At 32.6% G+C, this 17822-nt stretch overlaps 1 protein-coding gene across 1 annotated transcript in view; it reads left to right on the top strand.

Moving 5' to 3' along the window:
- LOC127902353 (importin subunit alpha-1a-like) overlaps positions 1-17822 on the top strand; it is a 41723-nt gene that overhangs the window by 10632 nt on the left and 13269 nt on the right. The gene's annotated exons all lie outside the window — the stretch shown is intronic.

Genomic DNA, 17822 nt, shown 5'->3' with positions numbered 1-17822 from the left:
ACTAGACAACACGAACTTCTTGTTGTGGCGCTCACAGGTTCTCCCTTTGGTCAGAAGCCTTGGCATTCTGCACCATATTACAGATGCTGAGAGACCCGCAAAAGAAATATTATTGTCTGATGGGGAAAAGGCTGGCAACGAAGATTTCACCATGTGGATCAACAATGATGGGCTGTTAACATCTTGGTTGTTAAGCCTGATGACAGAAGAAGTGATGAGTGGAATCGTTGGAGTAGAAAATGCTCAACAAATTTGGTCATCTTTGGAGGATCAATTACTTCCGATGACTAAGGAAAAAGAGGTACATCTCATGGACAGATTGGCAACATTAAAAAAGGGATCTCTATCAGTTGAAGAGTATGTGCGCAAATACAAGCATATTTGTGATTGTTTGGCTGCAATAAATAAACCAGTGAATGACTTAGATAAAGTCTTTGGTCTTGCAAGAGGTCTTGGCTACAGGTATCAAGACTTCAAACTTGCTCAACTTTCAAAACCACCTTATCCCTCATTTAAGCAGTTTGTCATGGCCCTCGAAAATCATGAACAAACTCTTATTAATTTTGAAGAAGAAAAGAAGAATACAATCAATCTGGCTCAAGCCTTTTTTAGCCAACGAGGCAAGGGAAAAGGTCGTGGAAATGGAGGTTTCTTTAACTCAAAAGGTCGTGGTTTTACAGCAGCAGGAGGACAAAATTTGGCTGATTCAAGTGGTCAAAAAATCAACTACAATGGTGGAAAAAGTTGGAATAATAATGCAAGTCAGTCATGGCAAAAATCAAACAATAATCCAAGTCAACAAGGGCAACAATCATGGCAAGGAAATTCGGGACAACAGTGGCAGCAACCTCGGCAAAATAATTCTGGACAGCCTTGGCAGAAAATTCAGAATCAATCCAAACAACAAGCTGAGGAAGTCAATGAAGAAACTGTCATATGTCAAATTTGTCATTTACCGAAACATACAGCCATTGAATGTCGACGTAGGTATGACTACTCACATCTTACTGAGGAAATTCCACAAGCCTTAGCTGCAATGAACCTGGATGCAAATGATGCCAAATTATATGCTGACTCAGGAGCAACTACCCATATGGTCAATGATCCAGGTAAATTTTCTGAACTTAAACCTTATGAAGGGAATGATGCCATTGTTGTTGGAAATGGCGATTGTCTTAATATTTCACATATAGGAAACACCTCCATAGACACTGGCATTAGTAAACTATATTTAAAAAATGTGCTTGTGGTTCCAGGCTTGAAAAAGAATTTACTTTCGGTAGGGCAGCTCACACATGATAATTCATGCATTATTGAGTTTTCATCTAACAAGTTTGTTGTTAAGGATTATCAGGGAAACATCTTGGCAAAGGGAACTAAGACAAAAGGGCTTTATGCTTTAGATGAAGGACATCATGCAGCCCTATACTTATCTGAAGGCAGGAAAGCACCTTACAACATATGGCATCAAAGAATGGGACACCCCCAAATCAAGTCCATTAAGTTTTTGAATAAAAACAAACTTATTGATGTTTCAAATTGGATTACGAAAGATTATGTATGTTCCAGTTGTCAAATGGGAAAGAACTGCAAACTTCCTTTTAATTTTTCCAATAAAATTTCCAGCGTTCCTTTGCATAAAATTCATTGCGACTTGTGGGGTCCTGCTCCTATTTCTTCTGTTCAAAATTTTAGATATTATGCTGTCTTTGTTGATGACTGCACACGTTATACATGGCTATACCCTTTGAAAAATAAATCAGATTTATTTGATGTTTTTATCAAGTTTCAGAAACAGGTTGAAAATCGATTCGACAAGAGGATAAAAATATTTCAAAGTGATGGAGGAGGTGAATTCATATCAAATGAATTTCAAAGTCATCTCAGTCAATGTGGAATACAGCATCAATTGTCATGTCCTGTAACTCCTGAACAAAACGGTGTTGCCGAAAGGAAACACCGACATATTGTAGAAACAGGTTTGACAATGCTCTTTCATGCAAATATGCCATTACAATATTGGGTTGATGCTTTTTCTACTGCTGTTTATGTTATTAATAAGCTACCTTCGTCCACTTTAAATATGAAGACTCCCTTTTACAAACTTTTTGGTATAAATTTTGATTACAGAGGGCTTAGAAGTTTTGGGTGCCGATGTTTTCCATATCTACGTATTTATAGGAAAAATAAATTCTCACCAAAAACATACCCTTGTGTGTTTATTGGATACAGCCCTTCACATAAGGGGTATCGATGTTTGTATCCACCAACAAACAAGGTGTATATCTCACGTCATGTAATTTTTGATGAGAATTTGTTTCCCTTTAAAACTAATAGTCTGCCAAGTTTACCTATACAGGTCAGCCAAGAAATTGTTACATTTCCTGATGTTGAGAGTTGGACTAAAAAGGAGAAAGCAACAAACAAGCCATATCATACACATCGTTGCCATGATATACTTAGTTTAGATGAAAATAGCTCCCCATTTCAGCAAGCCCAGCATGAGTTTCACGTAAACCAACAACAAGTTGCTCATGCAAATCCAAACTCTATAGGTCTTCAAAACACAATGAACTCAAACATGCATGACTTGGACACAAGCCAACAAGTCCCACGTGAAATTCATGATATAGTCATCCACACCGATTCAGCCTCTACAGATAATCAAGCCAGCTTAAGCCCTAGCTCAGCATCATTTGAAGAATTTGATATCACTTCAACTGAGCAAGATTCAGAGAACAATATAGGAACTGGCAGCACTCATTTGGAGTTAGAAACTAATACTCCTCAGTCAACTAAAGGCATTGATATATTTGTAGATCTTCGTATTCCAAAAGAGCCGGAAACAAGCAACACTCATCAAATGATAACTAGACACAAGTTGCGTCATCACCCTGAGTTGGTTGATAAAATGGCTCTTACTACAACAATAGAGCCAAAACACTTCAAAACCGCCATTCGACAACCTCATTGGCGCACAGCTATGTTAGAAGAGCTTGATGCTCTCCATCAGAATAATACATGGAGTTTGGTACCAAGGCCAGTGAATACAAACATAGTGGGATCAAAATGGGTGTATCGAACTAAGTTTAAGGAAGATGGGTCCATAGACAAATACAAGGCGCGTCTTGTAACACAAGGATACACACAAATTCCAGGTTTGGATTTCGAAGAAACCTTTAGTCCTGTGATTAAACCTACCACAATTCGGTTAATTTTTTCTCTTGCTGTAACATTAAATTGGACCATGAGACAACTTGATGTTAAAAATGCTTTTTTACATGGTTTTTTAAAAGAAACTATTTTTATGGAACAACCTCCTGGTTTCTCTAATTCTTTATATCCTGATTATGTGTGTAAGCTTAACAAGTCCTTGTATGGTCTTAAACAAGCACCCCGTGCTTGGTTTGATAGGCTTTCTCATTATTTACTTCAATTGGGTTTCATATGCAGTAAAGCCGACTCTTCCTTATTTATATTTCATAATAATGACTCATTAATCCTAATGCTAATTTATGTTGATGATATAGTGGTGACAGGCAACAATACTTTTCTAATTGACCAACTTATTCATCAACTAAGCATTGAGTTTGCTTTAAAGGATTTGGGACAGCTCCATTTCTTCTTAGGACTTGAGATTCGGTATTTCTCTGGAGGTATTTATGTTTCTCAAACCAAATACACCAAAGACTTACTGACCAAAGCAAAGATGCTAGAAAGCACTAGTTTGTCAACTCCTATGGCCATCAAAGAACAAGCCAACCCCATTGATCACAAGCCCGTCAATGCAACCGAATATAGACGATTAGTTGGAGGGCTCCAATATCTCACTCTAACAAGGCCGGACATCGTTCACGCAGTCAATAAGGTATGTCAACATTTTCAAACACCCACTGAGGCTAATTTACGTGCTGTTAAACGTATTCTCAGGTACTTAAAAGGGAGCTTGGATTATGGGATCAGATTTCTCCAACAAAGCTCTCTTAATATTACTGCCTTTTGTGATGCTGATTGGGGAGGCTGTCCAGACACTCGGAGAAGTACCACGGGATATTGTGTCTATATGGGTGCAAATTGCATCTCATGGTCTTCAAAACGAAAGCCAACTGTCTCTAGATCCAGTGCTGAAGCTGAGTACCGAGCCCTTGCTTCTACAGCAGCAGAACTCACATGGATCACATACCTGTACCGAGAAATTGGCATTCCTCTTGCTCAACCTCCACAACTTTTAAGTGATAATTTAAGTGCCTTGCATATGACTATTAACCCAGTCTTTCATGCTCGCTCGAAGCATATTGAATTAGATTATCACTTCATTAGAGAAAAGGTTGCTGATGGTGCCTTGGTTACGAGGTTTGTCCCTTCTTCGTTACAAATTGCAGACGTTTTTACTAAGGCTTTGTCAAAAGCCATGTTCCGCGATTTCAGATACAAGCTTGGCGTTCATCAAATGTCACTTGCCAGCTTGAGGGGGGATGTTAAGCAAGCTGACCAAGATTACCAAAAGGAAAGTCATCAACAGTCAAGTCAACAAAGGGTTTATCACTCCACACAGCTTGCTCACGTCAAAGCTATTTGTCAAGGAATATCTCCAGCACGATTTTTACACTTGAATGCCAATATCATGTAGGAATATTTCATTCCTATTTTATAAAGATATTGTGCAATAGTTTAGGAAGTTACTTATTTTTCCTTTAATATTATTAAGCCTTTCAACGGCTACTTTGTCTTTATTTTGTATAAATAACTCTGTAAATTTCATTAAAATTACAGAACAAGAATTATACTCTTCATAGAATTTCTTTCAACAACAAGCTGAAAATCAACCCAACGGCCCTTATACAACAAAGAATTGGTTAATATTTTTTAAAGGCAGAGTTGTTATTCCATGGAAATTGCGTGAGTCACTATTATATGAGGCCCACAACACCAAAATAGGGGGACACTCGGGCGTTCTCCAAACTTACAAACGTTTAGCGTAGCAATTTTACTGGCCTTCGATGTTTCAATCCGTGCAGGATTATATCAGCAAGTGTGCACTTGTCAAAAGACTAAAAGTGAAACACTGCAACCGGCGAGACTTCTTCAGCCACTACCCATCCCTTGCCAAGTATGGGAGGATATTTCACTTGATTTTATCGAAGGGTTGCCAAACTCTCAGGGCCGTGATACAATATTCGTAGTAGTTGACAGACTTAGCAAGTATGCTCACTTCATGTCGCTTTCTCACCCGTTTACTGCAAAATCAGATGCTGAGAGATTCATTGAAGGCATTGTCAAGTTACACGGCATGCCAAAAACAATTTTAAGTGATCGGGACCCCATATTTATTAGCAAATTTTGGCATGAATTTTTCACTTTGTCCGGCACACAATTAAAAATGAGCTTAGCTTATCATCCACAAACGGATGGCCAAACGGAAGTTGTCAATCGATGTTTGGAACAGTATTTACGTAGCTTTATTCATCAATGGCCGCACAAATGGAATCTGTATTCACCATGGGCTGAATTTTGGTACAATACCATCTTTCATGTTTCAACTGGAATGACTCCCTTCCAAGCCTTGTATGGCCGACCACCACATACTATTCCGATATATACACTCGGGTCCTCACCGGTTCATGAAGTTGATCAAGCATTAAGAACACATGATGAGTTATTGGTGCAATTGAAGACAAATCTTGTTGTAGCAGCCAATAAGATGAAACAAATAGCAGATAAGAAAATAAGGGAGGTCGAGTTTTAAGAGGGTGATACGGTGTATTTAAAGCTGCATCCATATAGGCAATCCTCCATCTTTAAGCGTGCACACTAGAAGCTAGCCAGCCGATTCTTTGGGCCGTATTAAGTCATCCAGAAAATTAGCCTTGTCGCCTACAAACTTCAGCTACTAGAAGGGGCTTAGATTCATCCCATTTTCCATGTATCTTTGCTCAAAAAAGCTGTGGGTGACTTGCCCAAGAGTAGCACCGACTTGCCTCCAATTGATGATGAAGGTATGATAGAGTTAGAACCTGATTCGGTTGTAGAAACTCGTTGGCTGAAACGTGGGGGTTCCATCATCTAACAAAGTTTAATATGTTGGAAGAAGCTTCCACTGGAGGAAGCTACCTGGGAATATACAGCAATGATCCATCAACGGTTTCCTACGCTAACCCTTGGGACAAGGGTTCTCTTCGGGGGGGATGATGATAAGGAGCTACACAAGTCCAAGCGAGCACTCAAACCCAACAACAAATATGAAGAATATGCATGGGCACATGCAAGCAACCATGCAAGCCATGCATGAGGTGGGCATCACATGGAAGTATGTCCTGACTCCTTCAAGGACTCTTCAATGATGCAACGGGAAGGCTTTACTACGTCAAGCCAATTATTGATGGAGAATTTATATTTAAACATGTTTCCTTTAAGATTGTTATTTGCTTCGAATTTATAGCTAAGTAGTTTATTTGATATTAACTACTTTATTTCATTAACTTTGTTCTATAAATAAACTCTAATATTTCAATAAAAAGGGGATAAGACTTTTATTCAATGCTATTAGCAATTGTGGTAGTTCTCACCCTAAGAAAAACAAATTATTTACTTCTTGTTTTTCCGCTAATTCTGACTGGAACCTATCAAAGAGGTTTTGAGTTCTAACGACATTGATTAATATTATTACATTTGGTTTTAAAAAAAAAAATCTCAAACTCAATAGATTTTCTTTGCACATTTACAAATACTGAATGTGAAATGCCAAATAGAGCAGGTACTTGGTACTCCCAAAGCAACATTGTGTAGAGCACTTTCATGAGAAGCAATTTATCCACTTCATTTTCTGCTTCTCTTGCCCAACATGGAGCTGTACAAAATTAATGTTGAAAAGATTTGGGATAATCAACTTCCAGATATGTTTTCTCGTTTTCAAAGTCTAACACGATTGATTCAAAAATTGAAATATATATTGTCGGCTTCTGATACTTTCAGTAGCTCCAGCACCTAGACATATGCAATTATAGCACAACACATCAAAAAATAAAATGGTTCACTTTCAACTTTTGTTCCTTTCTTGACTTGTTGAATTTGTGGAATGTCATTCTTAAAACTTTTGGCAAAAATAATATCATTCATTCATTGCAATCAACAAAGCCCTTCCCTTGTTTACATCATTTGATCTCAATTACAATTCACTCCTGTTTATTGTGCTCGTTGTTGTGTTGTTGTTTCCCAGTTTTTGCCATAAATTCTTTTGAACTATCAATCTCGTAATCTCAATCGCACTTGGCATCCTTTGATTGTTGTAGTCACTTCACCTGTGTTTTAATCTCTCAGTGTCTGTTTGCTCCCTAACCAATCAATTGTTCAGTGCTCCACTTCTTGTCTCTGAGGTCCTGTTTCTGTGTTATTAGTTGTTCTGTTTCTGTGCTTTTAAGACTTTAATCTAAATGAATGTACGTGTGTTTTAGACTTTAATCTAAATGAATTTTTCAGTGCTCCACTTCTTATGATATAATGAATGGAAAAGATATAGATTATGGTGTGTTTTTTTTTCCCAAAGTTGGAATGATATTTGTTGTTGATGAATCAATATTCAAAACCAGAACCAAAACGTTGCGTTTCAGAGGGTCCAACTTTTGGAATTCCTCATTTGGGTCCTCACGTGTTTGCATTACGTGCATCACGTATTCTGACCAAGTCAAAGGTCAATTAAGTTCGCTAAAAAGGGGCGGGAAAGAGCAGTTTTGCAGCTTCCCTGACTTCACCCAAAGTATCCGTTTGATACATCTTGTGTTTATTCATGTGACAAAGATCTTCTCTTAATTTTTTTTTTAATACAACCACCACATTTATTTTTTGGTTTGAGAGATGGTCCTGAGTAGCCTCCAACTATAGGAGGCACATTTAGAGACGGGCATGGGTTGGTTTGGGTTGGATTTTAAGTCAATCCAAACCAAACCATAAAAATTTGGATCCAACCCAAACCAACCCAAATATTTTTAACCAAACCATTTGGGTTTGGTTTGAATTTTATTATCAAAATAATTTTATTTTAATAAAATTTAATTATATTAAAATTATAATAATTATTAATTTTTATTAATTATTAAATTGATATTAAAATATAAAAAAATATAGTGGATAAAATTTATAAATTTTACAATAACTTAATCCTTAAATTAAAGAATACTAGAAAATCAAAATAAAGTTTAATCACAAAAATTATTATTTCTCAATAAATAAGAACGTACACTTTAATAATAAACTTTCACACACATGACATTAACAATCTAATAATAAATTTTTCCACTTGTTATTTATTTAATTATGCAATATTTATTTTCATTTATCGTTGTGGTAGTTTTACGTTATGTTGTCTACTTATATGCTTAATTTTATTTACATTCTAATATTATATAGTGTGTATGCTTTATGTTCTAATTTCATTATATGGTAAGCAAAGTTTTGTGCAAGGCCTAATATGAGCATTACATTCAATTATTGACAAAAAATTAGCCGCCATCTAGCATATCGGACCCAGTCCAAGCCGAGTTATTATTGATCACTAGTAGAGTCTCTTACTCTTTCTATGATGATCCTTCCATGTGGGAGGAATTAATTTTGTAAATAAGAAAAAAAATTTATGTTATTTACAACAATATTTATTTAATTTAAATTTATTTTTACATGTTATTTTCATTTTCTAACTGTTGACAATTGATCACGCTGTAAAAAATTTAATGGTGGCCTTTCACTTATTTGTGTTCATTTATTTTATTTTCATTTATTTCATTTGAAAAATTTGAGTGTTAGGGTTTTGTTCATGACTCATGGGTACACCATACTCAACCCATAATGAAATGGTTTTCTATATAAAACCCACATCTAACCCATTTTCATGATTTACCCAACTCAAACCATTTAATTTGGTTTGGGTTTGGGTAAACCCATGGGTTGTGGGTTTGTGCCCATCCCTAGGCACATTTAAGCCCGTACTACAACCCAGATTAATTCTCGCTCACACCGGGTCAGCCCATAAGGAGTAAAGTGCTGGTCAAAATGGTAACTCCATACAAGAGCGGGGTTTGAACCCCTAACCTCTCTTAAGGGGTGAGAGTGCCGAATTATTCACACCAATCAACTTTGGTTACAACCACCACATTTTTTTAATAATTAAAAACCACCAAAAGATGGTGGGTTAGGCAGGACCCTACCTATCATATAAATCAATTAGAAGTAATTACATAAGGAAGATAATATTAAATTTTAAATTTTAATATTGACAATCAATCTAACTCTTTTCACTTTATTTACAATTAAGCTAATTTTTTAAAAATAGTTCAACTCATTATATTATCATGAAGGGTGTGAGTTTTTGCACTCTATCATTTCTCTTTTGCTGTGTACATCCTTCCAAATACCACAATAAATCTTAACTAAATGCTTTACTTTTATTTAAAAAAAAAAACATTTTTACCTCTGTATAGTCTCTTCATCGTTGTACATTGTTTCCTTATGAATATTGATAATTAGTGTAATAATTGGTACAAAATCTATAAGTGACCAAAAACAGTTTGTCTTATCGTGTAATTTTCTTTTCTTTTGTAGTAATTTTTTTTATCCAGTAGTAACTAGTAATGGTGTACTAACTTCTAACTGCAATATTAATTGTAGTAATTATATCATTACTGTTTTCTTATTGGCATAGTGATTATCTCTATTTTCGTAACAGATAGTATATAGCAAAATAAATGCAATAACATATTTTGTGCTTTGTCGTTAATTTGATTAATTGTGCATAAAATTAGCAATTGGTGCCGCAAAAGGTTCGAATGCCTTCGAATTTGTTGAACGTATAAGTAAAAACTGATTTCATCTTTGAAGAATTGTCTTGATACTTAAAAGAAAAAAAAGTACATGAACTTTCTTTGGCTAATTATGATTTTCACAACATTAATTTGCTTCTGTAGAAGTGAATGTCCATCAATTATTTTGGCAAGTATGATTGACCATTTATGCATACCAAGTATTTGGTGAAATGCTCGCAAGAAATTAAATACTGTTATACCATTGCTTCGTCTTCCACGTTTACTTTTCCTCAAGAGTGAAGAAATGGAACATTTTAAGATTCACATTTCGGAAACTTAACCAATGATTATTATATGTATATTCAGCACAACAGCTTTAATCCAAGCATATTTACGAATATGATGGCTTTAACTTTAATTTTTCCTGGACTTTCTTTAACGAGCAGAAAGGAATGATACTCCTTGAACCTTTAGCAAACCATTATTCTCCTTTGTCTATTTTAATATTTAATTTCGCTTTTAACTACTCAAATACTGAGAGTTTTTGGTACCAACTGACGTCACAAATATTCTGTTCCGTATTTTAACCATTATACTTGGCCTGTCATCACCAAGCTAACAAATAATCATAATTAAAGCTATCACCTTCTCATCTTTATCTTCATTTATTCATTCTTTTATTCAATTCTAAATTAAATTAGCCAAGGAACCTTGGCTTTATAGCATAGCATGCATTTAAAAGAGACGTGTTTCTAAGAATTTATTGGTGTATATATGATGGAGTACTCATCTGATCTAGGATTCTAAATTTTTTTAAAGTTTGGGAAAATTGTTACGCCACATAATAATATTATTTGACATAATGTCTTTTTTGGTCTTTAAGAAAGTCCAAGATCATGGACTGATTTCTAATATATGATGTTACTTACAGATCACACTACAAAATAATAGACAATAGATGACTGTAAATAACTGTAATAAAAAAGAGTGTATGACAGATAATTTATCCAGTCATCTATATCACTATTATTAATTTATGATAGAATATCTTCCGTCATAACTTCATGACAGTTTTTCACAATCATATATCTATCACTCAATCTTTTTAATGAGAAAATAAAATTATGTAAATTTTTGGAATTTTTTTTGAATTTTTGGCTGAACATTGATATTATTTCAATATTAAAATTACTTAAAGGCATTCGTCATTGTTGCTGTTGCTGCTATTAGAATTCTCAAATTCTACAAATTTGTTTCTAAAATAAATATTAAATATGATACAAAAAAATTAAAAAAATCCAATTAATTAAACATGGATATCCATTTAACTATAAAATCCATATCATTGAAGTATTCAAACTACAACAATCCAAAATTTCACAAACCTGCAATTGTTGGCCTCAAGAATACTAGTCCCATAACTCTGCATCTTATTCTCGTTCAAGAAAAGAATTAGAGCAATAACCAGTGTAACTATGAACAAACATGCCTACCTTAATAATAGTTTCACTACTAGAATTATGGTCATCTGTGACCAATAAATTCGTCGCGGAAAATATCAAATTCGTCACAAAAAATAATTTGCAACCAAAAAATTATGGTCGCAAGTTGGTCACATTAGGTCTGTCGAGGAAAAGTATCCGCGACCACTTCATAAGTTGGTCACAGAAAATAACTTTTCGCGATGAAAAAAATGGTCGCAAAATATAATTTCACTTTGCCTCCGTTACTTTTTTGCAACCAATTATTTCGTCAGGGATTTAGAATTTTTTGCGACCATACTCAAACTGGTTGCAAAAAATTTAAATATAATATTATGTTTTAATTATAATTTTATAAAATTATAATTTATTTAATTTTTATTTAATAATTAAGACAATTATAACCAACTTCATGAAAGTAGAAAAATTAAATTAAAAGTTATTATTGATAAAAAAAATACACAAAAATTTTTGCAAATCAAATTACGTTATTTAGAACAATTACATAATTGTAACACTTGGAACAATTACATAATGATCTTCAAATAACATTGTAATATTTGGAACAACTATATTTATTCATAAATTTCTTGATTTTCTTCACCTCCTTGCATCTTGATTTTCTTCACCTCTTTGTATATGATCTTCAATATTTAATTTCTACAAAAAAAAAGCACAAAGGTTAGTTAACTTCTACACATGATAATTAAATAAAATTATGTAACCAAAAAAAAAGTTTGTAAGGAAAATAAGCTAGGAAGATAGAGTGAGAATAAGGGAATGAGAATTATAAGAGTGAGAGAACTTAGAGATAAAAATGAAAGAGAGAAGAATAATACAAATATATATAACATGCTTGTCTTTTGCGACCACGTTTAAATTTGGTCGCAAAAACTTGTTCAAATTGAGTTTAATTGTATAAGGCGGTTCAATTTCCGCCAAAATATTTCATTTTTAGCGACCAAATAATGATTTGTCGCAAAAAGTATTATTTTTATCTTTTTATGATTTGGTTGGCGGTAGATTACCCGCCAAAATCTTTCGACTTTTTGCGACAACTTAAAAGGGGTCGCAAAAAGTAGATATTTTGAGACGAAAATTTAGTTTTGTCACAAAAAGGAAGTCGTACATTATTTTTATCACTTTCTTTTTTGCGACGAAACCTTTAAGTGGTCGCTGAAAGTATAGAATTTGTGACGACAATGTTTTTGGTCGCAAATAAATTAAAAGTAAATATAATTGGCAAATTCTTTTGCGACGAAAATTGTGTTTGGTCGCAAAAAGTGAGTTTTTGCGATCAACTTAATTTTGGTTACAGAAAAACAAGACATTTAGCGACGAGATTGCCTGTGGTCGTAAAAAGTGACATTCTGTGACAAAAATTATATCGTCACAGAAAATATGGTCGTGAAAGAATATAATTCTTGTAGTGTTTACAGTCTAATAATTGCACATAGCTATTTTTTTTTATAAACTGAACTATCCAAATGAAAATATCTATCGTACCTCCAAAGAAAAAGAGAACATAGAAGCTAAAAGAAAGCAGAGTCGACAATTCTATTGCTTAAGAAAAGGAGAAAAAAGTTCATCACATGCTACTATAATGCCAATATATGTTATCATTGATTCACATTTTCATAAAAACCCTGTCTCCACTATATTTTAAATTAGCAATTTTACCACAAGCAATCACATACAAATTAGAAAACCATTTTCACAAATTAGTATTTGTAGTAGCAATCAAATTATGTCAGTTGCAATAGGGGTATCCATCTCAAAACTAGTTCTAAAATAGAAGAAAGCAAAGCATTAGAAAGATTATAACTTAATGAAACCCATGAAAACATCAAGAAAATATAAGAAAACATGAAATAAAAATTCACAGGGTTCAAGCAAAAGACATATATCTAGCCATTTATTTAAATACCTAATTATAAATTTCTAAAGTAATCTAATTCAGCTGCCCTGAACAAAATCATTAATGGCACTACCTTCTGTAAAGTGAAACACTTCATAATTGGAGGACCAAATGTGTAGCAAGAGCATTTACCTCACTTTGATAGAACATCATAAAAAACCACACGACACCAAATTCTAAATTCTAAACAATATTTACTAATAATCCGCTCAACATTTCAGTTTCAGAATTATGGAGCTGCCCAGAGGAAAACTAGCACCAACAAAACTCAAACATACACAAAACAATCTAGTTCTTTGCAGTTCAAGCAAATAAAAAAAAAAACTGTGAAAGATATAAGATTCACAATCTTTGTGGATTTAATTCTTTATTCCAACTAGACCAAGACCATTCACATCAAACAAGTTTTCTAAAATAAAAGTTAAAGCAATAAAGAAAATCATTAACTAGCGAACTTGAGGATTAAGAATCCTTGCTAGGAGAAACGAGCTACAGAAGTAGCTTTTAGGGATTTTGATTTCCAAGTGCATGAGTGTTAACCCTTAGAGAAGAAAAAGAAAAGTAGTGTTAGGTACCAAAAACGGAAGCGTCTTGCTAGTGTATGCTTCTTCTTTTTTCAATTATTAAAATGCATCTTTTTTTTTTAAATGAAATAATACATCAAATTTGGGTCAAACATGTCAAGATCATTATTCTATCTCAATTTCTTGATAAATCAAATTTCCATCACAATTCTATCATAAATATGTGATAAACGATAATTTTATTATAAAACCATCATAAATTCGTGATAGAAATTTTTTTTATTACAAAACCATCATTGATGTATGATAGATTGAAATTTCTGTTATGAATCCGTCATAGTATTATGATTTAAGTTATTTTGCCTAGAATCCGTTACAAACTATATGTCATCTATTGTTCATTTTCTTATAGTGGCATTATTTTTACAATTCAATTTAAGCCAAACATATAGATGTACAAAATATGTGAGAAAACACCATTGCGATCTAAAGTTATGTATAACTGGAGCTTTTCACAACCGTCAAAAATCTTGATAAAAACATATATAACGTTTACAATTTTAACTTGAATGAAAAATTAAAATTTTCTGGATCTATGTTTCTGTCCTAATTAAAGTAATCTTGACGGCAAGTAAGAGGTGGAGGTACTGATCCTAGCCCCTGTGAATTTATTAGAAAGAAAAAAAAAGTAGAGGAATATATGGAGGGCAGTTTTGGAATTGTTGTTGTGCTATTAAATTTATAATAATTTTTTAATATTTTTTATGGGGTACTTCAAATATATATATAATCAAAGATTCTAATTATATTAAAGTCAAGAATAAACTAAAAAATGAAAAAAAAAAAACATAGACTCCAATACACTATATTTTGTCATGTAATGTATTGAAATCAATGGTTTTTTTTTTAATTTTATTCTTGACTTTAATAAAGTTAGGGATCCCAATTGGATAAACCCACTCTACACACACACACACGAACACATACACACCCCCCTATACCCACACCCACACGCAAACACGTGTAAGAGTACGCCTTTCTATACTTATCAAAATTCCTCATGAAATCCCTTTTTTATTGAAATTACCTAAATAACCAAAGACAAATTATTTTTTATTTATTTTGAGTTAAAAGTCAATTAAACACTTAAATAAAATATTCTTTTAACAAAATATACATTTCATAATTTATATTTAAATTTAAAATTTTAATTTGAATTTTTAAAAAATTCAAATTGTTTTGAATTTTTAAAAAATTCAAATTGTTTTGAATTATGGAGATATAAGTAAAATAATAAAAAGAAATTAAAGAATTTTAGGATTTATATGTACTTTATAATTAAAACTTCAAAGAGAATTTTTTAAGGATGACATTTTGTCGGAATATGGTTAATCTTTTCATAGAGATTTATACTTTATAAATTGAAACTAAGATATTTTAAGAAATAAAATTCAAAAGAGGTGTTGTAAGGATTTTAATAAGGGTGCCAAAAGCTAAACTCTATATATCTATCAACAGCATACGAAATTATGCATGGATCGTCCAGTCCAGCGGTTGGTGGGAGAGATGGACCTAGGCTTGAAATTTTCAAACCCGGACCGGGCTGAGTCTGGGTCCAGTTATCAATCTTACATTTTTGTTTTCTAAACATATTAATTTTTTATTTTTAAATGAACCATTTTATGATTTTCAAGGCCCAATCTAGAACGTTACTAAAAAGTTTAAAAATGTATTCCTTTATTAACTGATATTTTTTTTTCCAAAAAAAAAACTTTGGGCTCGAAGTAGATCAATCATTTTATAAACTTAGATATCTAAGTGTGTCAATCTAAAGTTGATATAATTTAAAGTTGACATAAGTGGTTCTAAGTTCCAATTACGTCCAATAATATTAATAGATTTGGTGAAAAAAAAAAATTAAGAATCTCATACTCAATAGATTGTTTTTTGCATATTTACAAATATCGAATGTGAAATGCCAAAAGACATGAATGATCACCACAGTTTTTGGTCTCACTTACATTTCTTTTTCTTTTTCATTTATATTTGAAAAAAGGGAATTTAGATTGACTCAATATGAGCGGCATTTACTCGACGTAGTTGTGAGAAGATGTTCATAGTTTTTTGACCAATGCCGTTGTTACTTGAGACTACATATTGATATTTGCCGTTATATTGTGAGTTCCTGGCTTTAACTATGTAAATTAGTAGATTTTGATGTTATCAACTCAAACTAATTACACTTATACTCGTGAAGATCTTGAAGGACTTTGGGATAGTTGGGTAATGTTGTATCTTTTAAAATAATTATTATTAGTTACACTGTAGAAATAATCAATTATGAAAAAAATCAGTTAAATGTTTGGTAAAATTTATTTTAAAGGTATTGTGAGTTTTAAAAAATAATCATATGTGTTCGGTAAATATTGCTCTTAAACTACTATGAGAATATAAATGACTGGATTGTATATAATGTTGAATAAAATTTATTTACACGTTTATAAAAATGTGTATAATTTTTTTAGTGTGTGTATATATAATAATTGATAGTTAAAATCAATATTTTATATTATTAATTTTATTTTTATTTTTATCTCAATATAATTATTAATAATAATTATCTCTTTAAAGTTAATTATTGTATTTCCTATATGAGGATATATATAGAATTATATTGAGTATAAAATTTATTCTCAAAATCAGATGTTGAAAAACTACTCCTTACGTTTTCAAAATCTACTATAAAATAGGGTGATTTTCCTAAAAATAATTTCAGGAAAATAATTTCTAAAAAAATTTATCAAATATTAAAATTAACTTTTATCTTTTCAAATCACTTTTAAACTTCCTAAAAAATATCCCAGACCGCCCTTGTATGTTTATACTTTGGAATGCATACTAGTGGCTAGCATTAAAAATTAAAGTTGGTGGCGTCTTCTTGTGACAGAGTGAATGTAATTAGATAATCTAACATGTGGTAAAATGTGAGGCTGATCCGAGCAACGACAAAGCGGTAAAAAAGTGAGGCTGATTCAGAGCAATGACAGAAGCGGTAAAAAGAGGTGGAATGTTTTAGTAAAGTTTATTGACGTAGCATTCAACATAAATGCCATTATGCACTAGAACTTCAACGTATATGCTACCGAACATCATCACTACTCCCAAATTAATTGCCTTCAATAAAAATGCCATGTCCTCCCCTGCGTATAAGTATTCTAGTTTTGTATGAAACTTTGACTTTGAAATACTCGTAGAAATTGGCCCACTACACAAACACGGTTATAGCATATTCCAAGTGAACTTTTCCTCAGAGTGAAGAAACGGACATTTAAAAGATTTGCATTTCTGAAATTTATCTTTAATTAACATTAAATTCTACATGATGGAATCAGCATTCATGGAGTTTCTTCAATGATCGGAAATGAATGTCATTCCTTGAAGTTTTAGCAAACCATTATTCTCTCTTTGTAGCTTTTCATATTTAGGAAATGAAATAAATACATAAGTTGATAAACTTATTACGTACTTGGTGAAAATGCTCAAACACTGTTATAGCAATATAGCTTCATCTCCCATGTTAACGTTTCCTCAGAGCGAAGAGATGGACATTTAAAGGAGTCACATTTCAGAAACTTTACCAACAATTATTATATGTATATTCACACAACAACTTTAATCAAAGCATATTTACGACTATTAACTTCAATTAATTTAAATTATACATGGTTGAATCAGCATTATTCCTAATTTTCTTTAATTAGAGGGAAGGAATGTACCTCAAACTTTTAGCAAGCCATAATGCTCCCTTGTAGATTTTAATATTTTATTACATGAATTAAATAACTAAATCGATAAACTTGCTGAAGTTGTTTGCTAATATGCCTTATCTTTTCTTAAGTTATGTGCTTTTGTTTGTTCCAGAGTTTTTGCCATAAACTCGTTTGAATTTTCAATCTTATGATCTCAACGACACTTGGCATTCTTTGATCCCCAGTCTTGTTATTTAGGCGCTGCTCCTTATAGTTGTTCTGTTCCGTATCCACTCATGTTTTTTTTTTTTTCCATTTTTACTCTGCCCCATATCACTTGCGCTTAACCTCTCAGTGTC

The sequence above is a fragment of the Citrus sinensis genome, chromosome 5 (assembly GCF_022201045.2).
Source record: "Citrus sinensis cultivar Valencia sweet orange chromosome 5, DVS_A1.0, whole genome shotgun sequence".
Classification (NCBI taxonomy): Eukaryota; Viridiplantae; Streptophyta; class Magnoliopsida; order Sapindales; family Rutaceae; genus Citrus; species Citrus sinensis.
The sequence above is the reverse complement of the archived record's forward strand: the minus strand, read 5'-3'. Positions and strand labels throughout refer to the sequence as shown.